Raw genomic sequence first — 5,267 nt, 5'->3', positions numbered from 1 at the left:
ACATTCACAAATCAATGCAGATAAAGGAAGCTAGCTAGATATGGCCGGTCTATGGGGTTGACTGTGTTCCACATCTTTAAAGCATTTAGCTTTACAGCGTTTCTTCAGAACCTAAAACCCGTTGGCCTATTGTCTGTCTAGCAACAAAGGAATATTTCTCTCCGATCGCTAATTAACTGACCGTGTTGGCGCGTGGATCCCAGGACTCCAGGAGGAATTTCCCGAAGTGCAAGCAGGGTCCGAAGACCCTACTTGCACTTCTGGAGTTAGGGATGTTCCCCGGGTTGAGAGAGTCCTTTAATATCCTAGTCCGTTTGGCTATGCACAGTTTACAACACTTGGTCCCATTTATGTAGGGGCCTGAAGAAACGCTGTAAAGCTAAATACTTTGTGGACGTGGAACCCAGGTTGACCCCATAGACCGGAATTATCTATCTATCTATCTATCTATCTATCTATACATACATACACACACACACACACACACACACACACACACACGCACACACACACACACATATATATATATATATATATATATATATATATATATATATATACAAATATATATAAGCTTACTTCCCAACCACAAGGTTCCGGTTCAGTCCCACTGCAAGGACCTTGGGCATGTGCCTTCTACTATAGCCCCGGGCTGACCAAAGTCTTGTGAGTGGATTTGGTGGGTGGAAACTGAGAGAAGCCCATCGTATATATACGTATATATTTATGTGTGTGTGTGTCTGTATGCCTGTGTTTGTTCCCCCACCATCACCTGACAACCGATGTTGGTGTGTTTAGGTCTCCGTAACATAGTGGTTCGGCAAAAGAGACCGATAGAATAAGTACTAGGCTTGCAAAGAATAAGTCCTTGGGGCGATTTCTTCAATTAAGGCTGTGCTCCAGCATGGCCGGAGTCAAATGACTGAAACAAGTAAAGAATAGAAGTAAGTAAAATAATATATATATATATATTCACACACAAAAAAAAAACCTATGCATCATATGCATGCGCGCTCACATTCAGTTGAATTCATATTTCCTTATAGAAATTTAAAGTTAGAGCTCGTTTTAACATTCTTTTCTACTCTAGGCACAAGGTCCGAATTTTGGTGGAAAGGGGCCAGTCGATTAGATCGACTCCATTACGCAACTAGTACTTAATTTATCGACCCCGAAAGGATGAAAGGCAAAGTCGACCTCGGCGGAATTTGAACTCAGAACCTAATACCATTAAGCATTTCGCCCGGCGTGCTAACGTTTCTGTCAGGACGCCGCCTTGAGCTAGTTTTAATATTGCAATGCTAAATTCATTTGTTTATGTAAAGTTTTCTATGATATCTATGTCCTATATCCCATAAAATCGGAAACGCTTCTAAGTTAGCTATTTTATGTATATCCATTCTTCGGTGAGTAAAGCTCAGGAAGAATTAACCAGTATGTTATAAAAGCTTCTGAGCAATAACCAGTTTATTCCCGAGTATCATCTTCTGGGGAATCACGATAAATTCAAAGCATTTCAGTTTTCTAAAAATATGTAATCACAACTTCAGCTTCTAATAATGGAACATGCAGAAATCTGAACATATTACAACTTCTTTAGCGGAAAAGAAGACCGAAGAAAAACAGCTGAAAAAGTGTCTCACTTTTTTAACTAAACAATTTTGACCTGTGCATAGATAACACTTTCAAAAATGATTTCGTGAATGTTCTCTTCATTCTCTTCATTGAGTGATCGTTCATTATATATCAGGAATTTAACACTTTCTTCGAAGTGACAGCATTGTAATTCTCATTGCAATTCCTCCCTGACATGTCATGCAAATTGTGCTAACATTACTTTCAATCTTTCGAAAATTCTTTTGCAAACAACAATATATAAGACTGTTGTTTCAAGGATTCAAGAAACAATGAAATATGATAAGCATGAAATCATAGTTTAAAATTTTTGGCACATGGCCAGTAATTTTAGAGGAAGAGGTCTTGTTGAATACATCAATCCCAGTATTTGATTGGTACTTTATTGTATTTCAGCTTAAGTCTTCAATGTTAGTAAACAGGATTCTCCCGGGAAAATGCCATCAATGATCTACAGAGTGTCCACAAAGACTGGGCACATGGAGTAAATAAAATCATTACATAAACAATTAAATATAAGAAATAATAATTTCTTAAAGTATGTGTTAATCCCCATGTACCCAGACTCTGTGGACTACCTGTATATTGCGAGAGAAAAATCAGCAGTCTCTGGATTAAAATTTTTGAATATGGTCTGACTTTAATGTTTGGTGGTAATGTAAGTGGAGACTAAAAAGCTCAAACTACTGTTTGTTTACAGGTCAAACAAGCCAAAGGCCTTAACAATTATCCTGAAATATAATTTCCGAAGCACATGCAAATTTCAATAAAAAGAAGGCTTGCATTGCAGCTTCATTTTTTTTAAACCATGAGAGCCAAAAGATCTCATCCACGTGAACATGTTTTGGATCATGCATACAGACCTCTAGCATTTCTGAAAAGTTCAAAATCCAAATGTTAAAATTATTTTTCCTTTATCACCAACACAGTCTCACTTCTTCACTCTATACACCAAAGAATTATTTCAACTTTTGACGGATATTATTCGTGAGAAATATTTGGAACTAATTAAAGCCACAGATAAGTACTCTTAAAGAACTATGGAAAAGCTTTAATGTTTTAAATGCAATTAATATTATGAAACATGCTTTTAATAGAATTGCAGAGAAGGCTATGAACAGTGTTTGGCGAAAATTTATCCCGATTTAATTGCTAATTTTGAAGGATTTAAAAATCTTGAGGATATAAAGAATGAAATCAAAAATTATTCAGCGTGCTGACCACGTAGATGTTGAAACTTCTACAAGTGACGTAGCAGATCTACTTAAAATGTGCACTGATAGTAATTAGAAATGGAAGAGTTGATTAAAATGATAATAGGAGAAAATGATAATGAAATGCAAAAGGAAAACGAGGAAAAAAGTCATCCTGCAAACAAATTTTTGCGACTCATAATCCAAATAATGAACGAAATAGAGAGGTTGCCACAACTTTGAAAAATTCTTGCAAATTTATGAAGATAAAATGAAGAAAAAGAAGAAAAAAAAAACAGCGCTGTAACTAGAAAAATCTTGAAAAATTTCTGATGAAAATAAATCACCACATCTGAAAATTTTAATCGCAAAAATTGACAATGATTGTTAATTAAAGTTTTAGCGAAAAAAGATAGTTTGTGTTATATTTTGAAGGATTATTTTTGTTCAAATGAGTTTATTTTTAATTAAATGCTAATTATAATAATTATTTTGTGTTTCTTTCGTTTATTTTGAAAAAATTAAGATGAAAATTGTTGATTGGAACTAAAGTCATGATTAATATAACATTTCTATCGGGAAATACGAATTATTGATTAAGGAACATTAATTATGCATGAATTAACTTGTAATGTCGAGAACTACATGTATGCATGTATATATAAGTGTGTATGTGTGTGTGCGCAGTGCTTGTATGTGTATGTGCACGCGTGTAAGCTAACAACATTACCCAAGGGATCCAATAACATGAATATGGATAATGAAGTTAGAGGTTGCTGTACTGAATTCTGCAGAAAATAAATTAATTTTTTGATACCTTTCTCTGAGTGGGAGAAGGGGAGGTAACTAAGAATAAATTTCTTGTGCTCGGAAGAGGACAGTCTGGTATTTATTGCTAGCAAAGGACAACTATGTATATTTGTTTCGGTATATTAGATCTCGTCAGTGTATTAACAGTATTGCCTTTTGCAGGTTAAAAATTATAGTTTTGTATACCAAAGAAAAGAATTGGGCATATTTTTGATCGATGGTAATTTGTATGATTGTAAATAACTAATAATTTGTTGCCTACGACATCTCTTCATTCCATTTTAACTTCATTATCCAAATTCATGCCAAATTCTCCCTGCAATTATTTCTCTTAGCTTTTATTATTTCTAATTATGCATATTACTATTAACTGAAAATATGCCTAAATCTTAATCGATGCGCAAAAATCTAATTTCTTATCAGCTGGGAAGTTGATTCTGTATTCTATTGACATACCGAATCATCTATTTATACTTGTCTGTCGCCTGCAACAAACGTTCAAGTGTCCTTTCTGCAATAGGTATATTAACTCTTAAAATTATTTCTCTCTTCTTTAAAATAATTAACCAACGTCAAGCGGCTTTTCTGTTTATCGCCTCATACAGGAAAAAGAGTTTTAAAAATTAGAAATTTATTGCATTTGTGTGTGTATATATATATATATATATATATATATATATATATATATATATATATATGCGTGTGTGTGTGTGTGTGTGTGTGTGTGTGTGTGTGTGTGTGTGTATGTATGTGTTTGGATCCAATGTTAATTGCATCCATACAGCCGCATATTGTGATGGACTAAATCTACCAACATTATTATGGATCACCGAGCCCCCAGAAACAGCTGTACCTTCGATGGACTAAACGCATGAAAAGGTTCTGACAGGAGGTTATTTAACCTGATCATCGGACAGGTGTTGTTTTGTAATGAAAGAGTCAAACCTTTGATGACGGAACTGAGTTACACTGAACTTAAGATAGTTTCAGATAGAGATGTCGAACACTTTTGAGTGATCTATATCATATTCCAATTCAAACCAGATCTTCACCTAATATTCTTAAGTATAGCATGAGGCAGAAGTTTTACTGAACAGATATTACTGAAGTTTCGCAGATTTGTTTGGATTCAGCTATAGTACCAAAAGCAAACATTAACCACTTGTAGGAAGTTCGATCCATCGAAGAAACTATAATCAAAGAAGGAGTCCCTTTGTGGTGACTCGATCTGTAAGATATAGCAACCTCTGACAAAATATTCATCAGGTTAATTCTAATGTTCGAAAGAAGGATAAAGCTTATTAGATAATATAGTCATAACAAACTCTAAAAAGATTCGATATCCATGGCTAGAATGCATTTTTTCATATGTTTGCTCGTTCAGTGTTGAGCTGGGTATAACAAACAACAACAGCAACAGAAGCAGCAGTAGCCGCAGCAGCAGCAGCAAAGCAACAATAGAAGCAGAAACAATAACAGTAGTAACAGCAACAACTACCAATCAGTCAACCAATCAACCAACGAATCTATTTTTCAAGCACTTTGGTCAAAATCTTTTTACTCTGTATTCACCGGACTTACGTGCTTTATATTATCTTCCCTTATTTATTGTCTTTCTTCAACAGTGTC

The sequence above is a fragment of the Octopus bimaculoides genome, chromosome 3 (genome assembly GCF_046866305.1).
Source record: "Octopus bimaculoides isolate indiv1 chromosome 3, ASM4686630v1, whole genome shotgun sequence".
Taxonomy (NCBI): domain Eukaryota; kingdom Metazoa; phylum Mollusca; class Cephalopoda; order Octopoda; family Octopodidae; genus Octopus; species Octopus bimaculoides.
This window is presented reverse-complemented; position numbering follows the sequence as displayed.